This window comes from Lissotriton vulgaris, chromosome 12, assembly GCF_964263255.1.
Source record: "Lissotriton vulgaris chromosome 12, aLisVul1.2, whole genome shotgun sequence".
In the NCBI taxonomy this organism is placed as follows: domain Eukaryota; kingdom Metazoa; phylum Chordata; class Amphibia; order Caudata; family Salamandridae; genus Lissotriton; species Lissotriton vulgaris.
The window spans coordinates 157,280,014-157,295,454 of NC_141700.1; the positions used below are offsets into that span (position 1 = coordinate 157,280,014).

The 15,441-nt window shown below is 49.3% G+C and overlaps 1 protein-coding gene across 1 annotated transcript in view; it reads right to left on the reverse strand.

The window, feature by feature from the left end:
* Positions 1-15,441, reverse strand: part of PAQR6 (progestin and adipoQ receptor family member 6) — a 174,481-nt gene that overhangs the window by 116,666 nt on the left and 42,374 nt on the right. The gene's annotated exons all lie outside the window — the stretch shown is intronic.

Here is a 15,441-nt window from a genome sequence, read left to right on the forward strand (position 1 = left end):
TGGTGTACTGGCACGCCGCTGCCGTCTCGGGTTCCCCAAGCCCCGTGCCCCAATGGGTGTGCATCGCCCTGGTAACCGCTGCGTGCAGCAGAAATCCCCCTCTCGGGATACCGAAGCGGTCCATCAACTCCTGGAACGGGAGCAGTACCCCACTTTCAAAGAGGTCCCCAACTATCTGCAACCCCGCTTCCTCCCATTCCTGCAGGCTCGACCAGTCGCCACCGTGTGGCAGTGCCGTCAGCATGGCCAGTGGTATCTCAGGCGCGTAAGGGCGTTGGGTACCCGCTCTCCTCTGGGTCCGGTTCCAGCATTGCCGGTACGTGCGCTGTTCCAGCGACAAGTCCCGATTGTCCAGCCGCTGCTGGAGGGTTATGTACGCCAGGACGTGCCTGGGCGTTCCCCGTGAACTTTCGTCCTCGGGGCCCCGAAATACCCTCGCTACCTCCTGCGTGAAGACCTGTAATTGGGCCGCTAGGTAATAGAGCTCAAAGTCTGGTACCGCTAAACCCCCCTCGTCTTTCGGGCGAGTAAGCGTGGCCAGCGCTACTCTGCATCGTCCAGCTCCCCAAATAAACGATGTGATCTGAGATTTAAGGAGCTTGAAGAAGGAGCCCGGTATCCAGATTGGGAGCGTCCTAAAATAGTATAGTAATCTCGGCAGGACTACCATCTTTAGCAGGGAAATCCGGCCCGCTACCGATATTGGTAGTGTGGACCAGAAGGACATACAGCCCTTCAGTCCGCGCACACATCGTCCTAGGTTGCCCTCAAGTAGGTCTTCCGGCTTATGGTAGATGTGGACCCCCAGGTATTTCATGCAGGTAGGGTTCCAAGTCGCCTCCGATTGGTGTTGCGGCTGGGCGGCGCCCTCCAGCAGCGGGAACAAGCTTGTCTTGGGCCAGTTGACCCTCAGGCCTGACATCTTTCCGAAGCCCTCAAGTAGAGCTTCCGCCCTCCGCAGGTCATCACCGCCGTCGCAGAGGAATAGTAACAGGTCATCTGCATATAGCGAGATGAAATGGTGTCCATCACGGGTCCGTACTCCGCGGGTGTGCCGTCCCGTTCGGGCCGCAGCCGCTAGCGGCTCAATAGCTAGCGCAAAAAGGAGTGGTGATAGGGAACAGCCCTGTCGGGTGCCCCGCTCCACCGGGTATCGGAGGGATACCGCCGGCCCTACTCTTACTCTCGCAATTGCTTCCGCGTAAAGGACCTTAGTCCAGTGGATATAGCCAGCTCCTAGGCCGAAACGCTCCATGACAGCGTAGAGGTAGTCCCACTCGAGGCTGTCGAAGGCCTTTTCGATATCGACCGATAAGACCAGCTCCGTTCCCGCCCCCTCGGTCAGCCCGTCCATAATACGGATAAGCCGTCTGATATTAGCCGTGGTGTTACGTTTCGGTATGAAACCGTTTTGGTCGTCATGCACAAGCCCCGCCATGTGAGGCAGGAGTCTCGCCGCTAGAATGGAACTCAGGATCTTATAGTCTGCGGTGAGCATAGAGAGCGGTCTATACGACGCAGGGTTGTCACTCTCTCTGCCGGGCTTCAGCAGCGGGACCACTAATGCCTCCCTCATCGACTGCGGAAGCCGACCCGTCGCCTTGGCCTCCTTATATACAATCAGGAGTCGCGGAGCCAGTATGTCTAGGTATCTGTTATAGAATTCTATGGGGAGTCCGTCTATCCCCGGTGATTTGTTCCTCGCCATGCGCCTTACCGCTGACCGTATCTCCCCCACGTCAATGTCTGCCCCCAAGTCCTTCGCCTGCTCATCCTCTATCCGGGCTAGGGGCAAATCAGCCAGGAAGGGGCCCACTAGGCCCGCCCTGTCTCCCGGGGCACTCTTATACAGGCCCTCGTAATATGTCTGGAAAACGTTGACTATGCCTAGTTGGGTTTGCTGTACCACGCCCATCATATCTCGCAGCTGGAGTATGGGAGCGCACCGCCTGGAGGGGTTCGAGAGCCACGCCAGGAGGGTGCCTACCTTATCGCCCTCGACGTGGGAACGTAGCACATAGCGCTTATAATCAAAGGCCCGCAGCCTCTCCACCTCGATGGCCACCGCCTCTCTGGCCAAACAGAGAGATTCCTGCAGTTCCGGCCGGCCAGGCCGCCTCCTCTCCGCCTCCCTCAGTCCAGCATCCGCCTTCGCCAAATCGCTCAACAGTACCCTCCGCACTCCCACATAATCTCTGATACAGATACCCCTCACCACTACCTTGAAGGCATCCCACTCCGTTGCCCTTGATGCTGCTGTCCCTACATTCTCCACGAAGTACGAGGTCACGCCTTCCGCTAGGGCCTCCCCGAAGAGGGGGTCCTCCAGTGTCTCAGGCCGCAGTTTCCAGAGCGGAACCCTGGGTTTTTCCGCCACCCACGCCAGTCGGACCAGGAGCGGGTTGTGGTCCGATATTGTCCTCGACAGGTACTCCGATCCCGTGACGCTTGGTAGCACTTCCCGGGAGCAAAGTATGGTGTCCAAACGGACATGCAAGTCATGGAGGCCTGAGAAGAATGAGTAATCCCGATCAGTCGGGTGTTGCCCTCTCCAAATGTCTACGAGTCCCCAGCTCTCCTGCCAATCCCTCCTACCCCTGGAGAGCCTGTGAACCGGGGAGTCACGAAGGGGGGGGTGAGACCTGTCCAGCAAAGGGTCGGCAATGGAGTTAAAGTCACCCCCCAGCAGGACCGGGCCCGCAAGGGAGTGGGCCAGCGTCCCCGATAGTGAAGCTAGGAAAGCTAATTGGTCCGTGTTTGGGGCATAGATGCTAGCCAGTACTACATCCCTGCCTTCGAGCTTTCCCTCCACCACCACATATCTCCCTTCCTGGTCAACCCATTGTCGTGTGAGATGAAAAGGCGTGCCCGCCCTAATCCATATGAGCACCCCTCGCGCATAGGCCGAATAGGTGGTGTGGTAAACCTGTCCCCGCCATCTCCTGTGTAGGGCCTCCCCCTCCCGCTTTGTGAGATGCGTCTCCTGCAGCAGCGCTATGTGTACCCCCCTCCGTACCAAATAGGCATGCACTTTGTGTCTGCGTTGCATAGTGTGCAGGCCCCGGACATTCCAGGTAATACACGTCAAACCATTTACATTAGCCATTATCCCAGTGATCTGGTCGAAACCCCCCCTCCAGGTCTTGCCCGTTGGCGGTGATGGTGCCCCCTCTGCAAGAAACAACATTCCCCAACAGTCCTGCCCATGGCGTACCCAGGGTCAACACTAACAAAGAAAAGAAAGAAAAATGCAAACAATCCCCAACTGTGGATCCCCCCCCCTCCCCCAGAACAGGCCCCAATACCGAAATACCAGATCCCATCCAAACTCCCGCACCTGATGACCCAGGTCTCAACTACACAGCCGTAGCTGTGGGTGCCTTAAGGGCCTACGGACCACGGCCTCGTCCAGAGGGAGGCTGCGCCGCCCATCTCCACACTCCCTCCCCAATTCCTCATGGTCCTTGTGCCCTGAGCTCCGCCATGTGCCCCGGCCCCCTACCATGTGCGGAGGCAGCGCTCCCCCCCCCCCGTATCTGCAAACATTACCCATTCCACAACGACAGTAGTTCATATGTTGAGGATCTCGTCCGCCGTCTGCGGTGTCACCAGCGGCCCCTCCGTGCGGTGCATCCCCGACAAGTCCGACTCCGATCCAGAGGCCGATACATGCGTGTCCGAGTCTGTGGCCCCTCTAGATCCGGGACCTTCTGCCCGGGCGAGCTTCCCCACCTCTAGCAGCGCCGCCTGTCGTTCCGCCTCAGTTTGAGAGGCCGATGGGCCCATCTGCCCACGACCCCGTTTCCAGAGTCTCTTCGATTTTCGTAGCCTCTTGGGTGAACGTTCCCGCTCTTTCTCTCGCTCTTCTCTCACCCTGGCGCCGTCAGTCCCGGCCTTGTAGGTCTCCCACCAGTCCCAAGCTTCCGCCGAAGTCGCGAAGAAGATCGCCTTGTCGTCCACTACTACTCGCAGCCTGGTCGGGAAGAGCAAGGAGTAGGGAATCCCTTCGGTCCGCAATTCCCTTTTGATCGTGAGGAAGGAGGCTCGATGTTTCTGCGTATCGAAGGTGAAGTCTGGAAAGAGTGTGACTCTACTGTTTGCGATTTGGTAGGGGCCATCCTCACGAGCCCTCCGCAGGAGCAGATCTCTGTCCTTGTGGTGTAGCAACTTAGCTATGATCGGTCTGGGTGGGAGCCCGGGCTTGGGTGGCCCTGAGGGGACCCTATGGGCCCGCTCCAGCGTGAAGAACGGCGAAAGACCTTCCGGCGCCACCACTGTCTTCAGCCATTCCTCCATGTAGGCAATCATATCACCTGTCCCCTCCGTCTCCGGCACTCCTACGACCCGTATGTTGCTGCGCCGATTTCTATTTTCGGCGTCCTCCGCCCGCCTCTCTAGGGTGCCTATGCGGTCCAAGGCCTCCGTCAGCTTGCTCTCCATCGCCTTGTGGGCCGGCGCCATGCCCCCGAGCACCACCTCAGCCTCTTTAACCCTGTCTTTCAGTTTGTCATGATCCGCCCGGAGTAGGCCCAGCCCCGACGCCACCTGCGCTATGTCGTTATGGAGCGCATCCCTGGTGGCCGTAATGGCGTCCAGTATCCGGTCCTGCAGCCGCTGCAGATCTGTCTGCTCCGCGGGGCCCCCCTCCGCTGCGTTCGATGTCGCCGCCTCCTCCGCCTTGGTCCTCGGCTTCCCCATCGTGGTCAGTCCGTCGCTCACGCTTTCCTCGTCTCGTGGATCACCCCTGATTGCTCCGGTGACGGCTCGTCGCTCTCGCTCTCCACGTCTCGTGGACCTCCCCTGAGCGCCTCGGGGCCTCGCTGTCCTTCCCCTGCGCCTCAGTGAGTGCTTCCTCCGTGCTGTCCGGCCCTGGGAGCTGTGGGGTACCGGTCACTTCTCCCCCTGAGACGGCTTGGTGGGCCGGACGCCAAAGGCCTTCTCCGCCTCGTGGGGCCCTTCCGTTCGTCCCCACAGGATGTGTGTGCCGCTGCTGCGGGGGCGAGGGGGGCCCTGGATGCGCTGTCGCGTGCTCCGGATCCCACTGGTCTCCTCACTGGGCGGCCCTACATGTTGTCCGGCCTCTGGGAGCTGCTGGGTTCCGTTCACTTCCCCCCTGAGGCGGCCTGGTGGGCCGGACGCCAAAGGCTCCTCTCCGCCTCGTGGGGCTCTCCCGCACGTCCCCACAGGCTGTGCGTGCCGCCGCTGCGAGGGCGAGGGGGGCCCAGGATGCGCTGTCGCGTACACCGGTCCCCACTAGTCTCTGGGCGGCCCCCCGCTCACCTGCTGGGTCGGTCGGTGCCTGGGGCCGGGTCGGGCTCCGGTTCTCGAGTGCACGGCAAGGGGCCGGTGTGAGTCCTCGTCCGCCCCGCCCACATCCGATGGTTCCGCACACCACAGCCGGTCGCCGGGGAGCTATCCTCGCCGTGTGGGGTCAGTCGCTGCCGGCGATCGCGCCTCCACTTCGCCTGCCGGCAGTGCGCTCTCCTGGCAGTCCGCCGCCTCCTAAGGCATCGCCGCGGTCGCCATCTTGCTCGGCGCCTTCCTCTCCGCCGCTCCAGAGGCCGCCGAGATCGGCGGCCGTTCACGGGTCTGCGACGCTGCCGGCTGCCCAAATCTCTCCCGAGCAGTCACCGCCGGGCCATCAGTCGGCGCCGGGGCACACGCGGGCTCCACAGCCCCTGTAGCAGGATTCTTGTGGGGAAGAGGCGCGGAGCTCCGGGCTCACGCCGCCATTACCCTCGGCGCTCAAGCCACGCCCCGCTCCTGCACATTGACCTATAAACAGTCCTCTTAAACTTCAACACCTCACACTTCCAATCAGCATCATGGAGGGAGCAGCTGCCTTGGACATGAGACTAAATGTTATTCCAATCCAAGTTCAACTGACAATTCCACACCAAAAGGAGAAAGAAGCATCTCAGGGTGAGCAATCGATGCACCATCGCAGAAGAAGACAGCTGTCTGCGCACACATCTGTCTCGCTTTAGTTTACTAAAGCACGCCAACTACTTTGACCGAGATCAGTGTAGATCCTGTATGGACTTTGGTGCTCCCCGGCTGGACCCATCTCTAATTCTAGTAGGCTCCAGTACAGGCATACTTTAATGCCATTCTCACTAACAATGACAGACATGGGCCGTAGTTCTACTGATTTATATAAAGAAATATCAATGTAAAATACATGAACTATATAATCCGTAAAATTGCCATCAAAACATACAGATCATAAGTATAAGGAATGCAGTTTAATTTAAAAGCAAATCCAGCATAGATTCGTCTTTTAAGAGTGGGAAAAGGGGTTCCATTTAGCAGAGGGAAAATGGGTCCTTTTATAGGGTTTAGACAGAGGATTTCAAACATTACTACACAAGTGCATGGGGCCTCATTTATGAGAAATGACGCATCGCTGCTTGAAAGCAGCGATGCGTCACTTCTCAGTGCGCACTCCTTGCGACATTCCTGATGCGTCATAATTAATGTATGACGCATCATGTCGCAGGGATTTACAGATACGTCAGTATTTCTGACGTATCTGTAAGCGCAAAAGTGACGCATTGCTGGAGTGTGTCACAAAAGTGACGCAACTCCAGCAATGCGTCCTTTCACATGGGGCAAGCACCATGTGAAAGGGCCTGTGTCAGTCTTATGCCTGCTGTGAAGCTGGCGCAAGATTTTGACGCAACGGCGTCCTTAAAAGTGACGCAGTGAAATCTCATAGATTTCACTGCGTCACTTCAACGACCTTTCCTTGCGTCAATACGCCCCCCTTGCATACATTATACTTGGCGCAGGTATAATGTGGCGCAGGGGTTTACAAAGTGACGCATCTACCTAGATGCGTCACTTTGGAAATATGGCGCAACAAGGCGCATTTTTTACGCCACTGGTGCGTCACAAAAAGTGTGGCACCAGCGGCGTAAAAGTGACCAGGGCCTCATTAATTAGGCCTATGATGGTTTTCAGGTTATGCACCAATGAGGAGCAGGCAACAAGAAACATTTTACTGCAAAATATATTTGGAGAATCTCTCATGACTCTAGTACATTGGATTCAGAAACTCTTATAGTCTATTCAGGTGACATGAATTGCAACACTGTATACAAAGGGATGTGAGACAGCTAGGTTGTCTTTCGTTCGGTACATCTTAGTCCTAACGAGTGTTGCAAGCTACAGTATTTCCATGCAAAGCCCACAAATCTTTATTAGAACAAATGCAACCCCAACAACAAAAACAACAATCATGTGATGTATCACAACGTCATTTCAAGATGGAAGACAGCACAATTCCGATTTTATGTTAGAGCAAATGATTTTAAACACATGTGGAGCTTATTGAAGGTAAAACTACGATCACATCCCCACTAATTCATCACTTCTATAACTGTATTATAACACAGCTTTCATCAACTATGGTTTTTATCTTCCTAAATCCTTCATTGTGTCATAGAGTTCACTTTGAATCTCTTTAAGCTTTACGTCAATTCTCTTTCTCTTTCTTCCTCTCATTACTGATAGCTTCTTAAATCCTCAATTTAACCCATTGCTTGATTAAATTAGTTTGCAAAATATTAGGGAAAGAGCACACTTGTAATTATTTTGTTTTATAATTAATTATAGTAGGGCTAGTTTAGGGTTTTGAAATATTTGTTTGGCTGGTAGGGAAGGTTTAATCTTGGTGGAAAGGAGCATGCAGGGATGAGAGTCCTCCAAGAGATTTCGTTCAATTAAGAGCCAGGCTGGACTGTAATCAAGTGGTGGAAAAAAACACTTGGCTCCCTATTTTGCCGGAAAAGTGGATTGATCATTCCTAACATTTGCCAAAGTTTCCCCACCAATATCAATGGGGAGTCGAAGTTTCTTGATTGAAATCCTAGGGCATTTTTATTTCCAAATAAAGTAAGAAAGTAGTTTTTCACATTTTTGGTGGGACTGGTCTGAGGGAGTCAGTGGGAGCATACCTTTGAGGTAGTTTACTATAGGTGTGACCATCATTTTTATTGATTTGATGCACCCTCACCAGGTAATGAATTTGGGGTTCCAACCGTCCAGGAGATTTTGAACCTTTTGTAGAGTCTTTTTTTTTCATTGTGTTTTAAGGTTTTTATTAGGTCTGACCTGAATTCCATTCTTAAGTATTTAAGGTAGCTAGATTGTCGAGTCAGATCAGAGTCCTCCAATAGTGCTTAAGAACAGATGTTATTTGAACCTTTAACTTCAGACTTATCTCTATCGAGACTGTAGCCAGCAGCCAGGATGTACAGGTCGATAGTGCCAAAAATGGCTTTAATAGAGGAGTGGGTGTTACTTGTCAAAATAAAAATATCATCAGCGTATGCTACTACATTTATAACAAAGTCCTAGTAGGTAACACCGGAGATTAGATTATTATTTCGAATGTTGTAGAGAAGCGGTTCTAAGGCATGGATGAACAGAGAGGGGGAAATAGGACAACCCTGTCTCCCTCCCTTCTCTAGTTTAAAGGGTGAAGCTCACCTAGAGCTGGGATTGCTGTAGATGGCCATACCATTTTGATAAAGGTTTCGCCCAGATCAAATTTATCCAGGGTTTCTCTGAGGAAAATCCATGAGACTGTATTAAATGCCTTCTCTGCATCTTGTGTGATGGCTACGGTTTCAGAGGTCAGGTTCTTGGCTTTGACTAGTACATGGCATAATAAGCACGTATTGTCATTGGACATGCAGCGTTTCATAAAGCCTACCTGTGAGCTGCTGATTAGTTTTGGTAGTAATGACTCTAAACATTTGGATAAAGTCTTGACATATATTTTGGCATCCAAATGAATTAGGGAGATGGGCCTGTACTTTTTTGCCAAAGTGAGGTCTTTTCCATTTTTAGGAATTACCACTATGGTGGCTTCCCTTGCTGTTCCAGTGACAGAGCCTGTGGCAGCAAAGTGTTGAAATTGATTTACCAATGTAGGCGCAAGAGAGGGTGTGAATGTTTTGTAGAAGTTTGTGGTAAAGCCGCCTGGGCCTGAAGCGTTATGTGAATTGAGGGACTTAATAGCTAGTTGTATTTCATCAGATGCAACGGTGGAGTTGAGTTTCTGTTTGTCTTCTTGGGATTGCCATGGAAGATTTAGTTTGGCAAGGTAGGTCTTTCAGGTACTATCTGAGATATGGCAGTTATTCTGGTATAGTGATTCATAGAAGTGTTTGATTATTTTGTGTGTCTGTCTGTATATTGTTCATTTTACCTTTTATGGAGTCAATATTCTTCTGATTTTGTTTGTGTTTTAGATAGGATGAAGTATTTTACCTACTCTGTTTGTGTCACAAAGTTTCAGACACTTGAATGTATTGATGCAGACCCATGCCTTCTCACGTAGTAGTTTATTATATTCATATTTTATTTTTGTTAAGAGTGGGAGAGTGGTGGGATCAAGGTTTGAGATGAGTGGAAATCTAAGCCTTTTTATATCTGCTTCCAAGGCACATATATTGTTGTTGTGTTCTTTGTTTAGTTTAGCTAGGATGTCTATTAGGGACAACTGATTGTTGCATTGAAAGCATCCCAAAACGTGGGTATTAAAATAGTGAGAGTTTTATTTTCACTAAAGTAATTGTGAATTGTTGCTTTAGATGCATCACCTTTTATTGATTTATCAACAAAATGCCATATCTTATTTCTGGGTTTAGTGTTAGTCTCTGTTATTTTCATGGTTCACGCATGAGTGGTCAGAAATTAGTAGGGGAGGGGGGGCGTGGTTTGGACGCCGAGGGAGATGGCGGCGCTCTAAGTCTCTCTGCCCGTGCCGAAGGAATCGCCTTGATCTGGAGCGTAATAAACCTCCCCAGCGCCGACAAAAATAAAAGAATTGGACGGCGGAATGTGAGCGGGTCACATAGAGCGCTCAGTCGACGAGCTGCGTGAAGGAGAAGTCCGGTTTTGACTGTTTGGCAGCTCCGCTCCGGACGCTGCCGGGCGCTGGTGAAGGACGGCGGGAGGAAGGCGACGTGTCCGCCCAGCAAGCCGCTGAAGACAAAGACGCTGGCAGACGGTGATCGAGGTTCCATGACATGAGAGCAGACTTCAAAGGATTCCGCCGGTGAACCGGTCTGTGAGAGGCATGGAAAGGGTAGCGGGTGAAGAAACCGTGAGTAAATGAAACGCTTGGCAGGCACAACAAACGAGCACAGAAGCAGCCACCACTCGCACCATACAAAATGGCGGCGTAACGCGTTTATTAAGAACTGCAGGTCCACAGATTGATTCTACCCACATGATATGAGCGTTTCCACCGGGATAAAGGAGTTAAAAACGATTGTGCCTGAAAAACGTCTGATCATTGAATTCACTAAAAACATTAAAATCGGTAACTTGATGATAAATGGAAATGTGCTTTCTGGGATGTTTTTGGCCCCTGAGGATTGATACTGATCTTATATGCGAGGTCTGAACATGTTCCCAAATCATCCCAATTACCTTGACACTGCTAAGTCACCAGGGCTGCCACAATCTCATATGCTATGATGGTTGGGTGCAGGCTCAACATGAAGGTATGATTAGTTGTTGTTTTATAATGGGCAGAAGCTGGTAAAGACTGGTAAAGACTGTAAAAAGAAAAAAAAAGTGAAGAGTCTGAATGTATGATCGGAGAGTGCGTCTACCACATGCTGTGTCACTGCAATGCGATTGAGTGAGAGTTCCACTCCACACATATTGCGTATTTTAAGCTATGGTATACTCCAAAATGGCGACGCAAACTTCCATCCTGAGTTAAGAATGGTGCCTTCAGCACAGTGATCGACCTGATAGAACTAACGGTCAGCTTCATTGATTGCCGGTTCCTGGCTATCTCGGCTCTCTCAATGGTCATCTGGGGAACAGATAGGAACAAATAGAAATTTTCCGGAGCCTGGAAAGAAAGTGCGTCACGGCGGTCAGGCACAAATCAGGTGAATCACTGCCCACGATCAGTCAGTCTACATCAGTCAGTCTGCATCACGAATAAACATGTCAGACAAAGAGCTAGCAAAAAGTCTAAAGAGACTTAAGTCTGATCTGCCCTCACCTGGCAAAGGGAGGAAGGATAACCCGGATCCAATAGATTTAATACTTAGCAGACTTGATGAAGTCAGGGATCTGGCGAAAGCGACAAAAGAAGAAGTGGCAGCAATCAGGCAAGATAACCGCGATACCAATGCAAAACTTTTAGAGGCGGAAACGAGGATTAGCAAACTCGAGGATATGGAAGTGAAGACCTGCAACGCAGTTAAACGCTTGTGTATAGCAGCGGATCAAACAACACGGAAACTCGCTGAATTGGAGGACCGTAATCGAAGGGGGAACGTACGCATTTTTGGAATTCCGGAAGGTTCAGAGGATCAACTGGGGAGCTGCGTGGCTTTTCTTGAGTCCTGGTTTACCCAAGCTACAAACATGACGTTTGTACACCAACTAGAATTTGATAGAGCCCATAGAGTCCCGGCCAGGATTTCAAAAGATCAAAAGGGTCCCAGAGCTACTGTTTGCAAACCACTCCGGTACCAGCATGTAGAACAGATTCTTACCTTCATGCGTAAAAACAATCACATTCTGTGGAAGTCTGCTAAGGTCTATATATCTCAAGACTACAGTAAAGAGACGGTGGAAGCCAGGAAGGCATTCTTGGCGCTTCGACCGCAACTCAAGAAAAGGGGCTTCCAATATGGATTCATTGGTCCGGCAAGGTATCGAGTGATTATTCAGGGCTCTCCACACATTTTTTCAGATCCACTGAAATTGAAACGTATGCTGGATGGCCCTGAGGACTTGGACATGGAGACGAATAATCCTGAAAGCTCCGCTGACCAGGCTTCAGCCTCAGGTTATAAATGAAGGGTATCCTGCTACATGCATTCTCCAATGGTTTTCAATTCCTAGTTGTTAAGCAGAGCAAATGAATATGTTCAGCTATTATGTCACACGAATTTGGTACTTTGGAAATAAGGATTATGGCCAAAGTTTAAGACTTTCAGATTCGGAGTTCGTATTTCCATATATGTATCCGTATTATACACATTCTATACATTTATATACATTTTTCAGGATACTTTGAGGGCCCAGGTTAGGGCCCAGGTTTAAGGTGCTGACTGTGGTATCCATGTTTACACATTTGTATTCTTCGACCTTGAGCTGTTTCGTTTGATACGTTTAATGCTTTTTCGCATACCTCACTACTTAGTTTTATAACTTTAACAGCTGGTATTGATGTGGGTTCTGACACTCAGTCTAACGAAGGTAATGCCTTGTTTCGTTTATCTCTTATCTTGCAGTCTTTTCAGTTCCTCATACGTGCAAGGTTACTTGGTACATGATTTATTATAGTTGTGATAGTCGTGATAGTTGTGATAGTTAGAACAACTCACAAGTTTTCAGTAAATGTTAATAGTCTTGAATGCTCCAAAAGAATATGGATATGTTTAGGCACGGGGAGGCTGCACTGCACTCTCTCTCCAATCGCCATGCCTACAAAATACAGGTGGGGTGGGAAGGGTGGAGGGTCGAGGGGATTGGGGGTTCGGGTATGTGTTACTTGTCTTTTATGTTTGATTCTTTTTCTTTTTCTCTTTCTTTTTCTTCTTCTTGCTTGCATTTTCACTACTGCACTGACACTTGATGGTGTTGTGGGTTATAGCCTCTGTGTTCACTCATATGTCCTCTCGAAGTCTCAGGGAGATGGAAGACCAACATTTTGTAATTGGTCAAGTGTGATGTGCGTCTTTCACAATGATGAAGCATTCTTTAACTGTTCACACATAACGCTGTGAATACTCCGATGGGAGTATGTAATATGGACAAGATGAAGATATTGTCACTCAATGTTAAAGGTCTGAACCAGCCGATCAAAAGACAAAAAATCTTAGATTATGTGCGCAGATTGAAAGGTGATATTGTATTGCTACAAGAGACGAAACTGGAAGCTAAGCTGTTTTACCACTTGAGGAACAAGTTTTACAACGAGGTTGTGGGTGCAGAATCTGTACACAAAAAGAATGGGGTGTTAATTATGGTCGCGAAGAGATCAAAGGTGGAGGTTTTATCTCATGAGGCTAGCTCAGACGGGAGGTGGGTTACGGCAAAACTAAGCAAAGAAAATACGGAATTTTATGTTACGAACATATACGCTCCTAACACCAGTGACCTCAAGTTTTGGGAGGACTTAAATAAACATATGGAAAATATCCCAGATAGCGCTGTTCACATAGTGGGTGGTGACTTTAATCTTCCAAAAGACGCAACGCTAGATAGGGACTCCCACTGCCCTTTCAAACCAAACAAATCCCATAGAGCCTTCAATAATCTGTGTGAACGCTTTCATTTAGTGGATGCGTGGAGGCTCCAGAATCCCACAGGGAGGGATTATACCTTTTATTCTACACCACATGATTCATATTCCAGGATTGACTACATCCTCATAACACAGAACGGGGTACCCAGAATAGAATCTACCAATATAGAGCCTCGTGTGATGTCGGATCATTCTTGTATTTCCCTGTCCATTACAAATGCCAAATCATCTCCCCGGCAGACGTCTTGGCGCCTGAATGATGAGATATTAAGCGATGCTCAACACAGATCTACAATACAAGCTGCCATTGTCTCTTACCTGCAAATTAATAAAGAGGGGGACACATCTGATCTTACTAGATGGGATGCTATGAAAAGTACAATACGGGGAGTATGTATCAAGATTAGGTCTGCCATGAATAAAAATTATAACGCGAAATTAGAATCCCTTGAAAGTGAAATTGGAGATCTTGAGAGTAAGCATCTAAGGTTAAGAGACAATATGACTCTTTATGCTCTGGCAAATAAGAAATATGAACACAATAAGTTAATAAGTGAAAGGGCGGGAGTTTGGCTAGACAAAGGGAAGAGGTTTAAGATTTGTGAATCCAATAAAGCGGGAAAGAGTCTAGCTTCATATTTGAAATTTAAAGTACAAAAAAACTGTATTAACATCCTTAAGGACGCCTCAGGGAACTCACATTCTGATCCAGATAAGATAGCTGAGGTATTTAGGGTGTTCTATGAGGACCTGTACGCAAAAAATACAAAGGTGGAGGAAGATAAAATTAAGAATTATTTGGATGAGTGTGACCTTCCAAGGTTGACCGCTGAAGACCAGGTTAGTCTAAATGGCCCAATTAGTGCTGAAGAAGTAGAAAGTGCGATTAAAAAACTGAAATCAGGGAAGGCACCAGGCCCAGATGGCTTTACAGCAAAATTCTATAAAACATTCCCAACTATATTAACTGGGCCGTTGCTAAACCTATTCCAAGAAATAAATAGCTCTGGTGAAGTAAAAGGCACTCTGGCGGAGGCAACAATTGCAGTGCTCCCGAAGGAAGGGAAAGACCCATCGCTCCCAAAAAACGACAGGCCAATTTCACTAATTAATATTGACTGTAAGATTCTAGCAATGATACTCTCCGCACATCTTCAAAAGGTGCTCCCACAACTAGTCCATCCATCTCAAGCGGGCTTCCTAAAGCATAGGTTGTCCAGTGATAACACACGGATTTTGGCGCATGTGCTAGAGAAATCTAAACTTCTAGACACCCCTACAGTTGCAATAACGTTAGATGCCGAAAAAGCCTTCGATAAGGTTGATTGGGTCTTTCTCAAAGCAGTCCTCAATAAATTTAATTTGGGGGAAACATTCACACGGCTAGTGATGTCACTTTATTGCTGCCCCTCGGCGCGAGTAAGGGCGGGTGGATCGTTCTCATCCTCCTTGTGCTTAAAGCAAGCTACGAGGCAGGGGTGCCCGTTATCACCCTCGTTATTTTTGTTGGCAATTGAACCATTCTTATATCATATAAGGGAAGATCCTAAAATTGCAGGTATACCCTTTGGAGACTGCACGGTTAAATTGACAGCATATGCAGATGATGTGCTTGTCTTATCTGAAAGGGCGGATGAGGCAGTGTCTGCACTCATGTCGGACATTGAAGAATTTTCGAGGGTTTCGGGCTACAAGCTCAATAAAGACAAGACGGAGGTCAAGCTGCTAAACAATATAGGGGACAAGGGGATCTTGGGGGATTCTGGTCTTACATGGCAGCCCAAATGCTTTAAGTACCTGGGGTTGGACTTCGATAAGGATTTGGTCTCCACTCTAAAAATAAATGAAGAATCGACTTTGAAAAAAATATCTACTCTTCTAGAAAGTTGGTCCCCAAAATTTCTCTCTTGGTGGGGCAGGGCTGAAACTCTCAAAATGATGTCAACACCCTTAGTTAACTACCTGGCCAGTATGCTCCCTATGACGTTCTCTAATAATTTTGTCTTAAAAATAGACCAGCTGTTTGGTAACTTCCTGTGGCGGGGCAAGAATGCCAGGATATCTCTAAAGAAACTACAACTGGCAAAAGATAAAGGTGGCCTGGGTCTGCCATCGTTCAGGAACTACCAGACAGCCTTTCTTTGTAA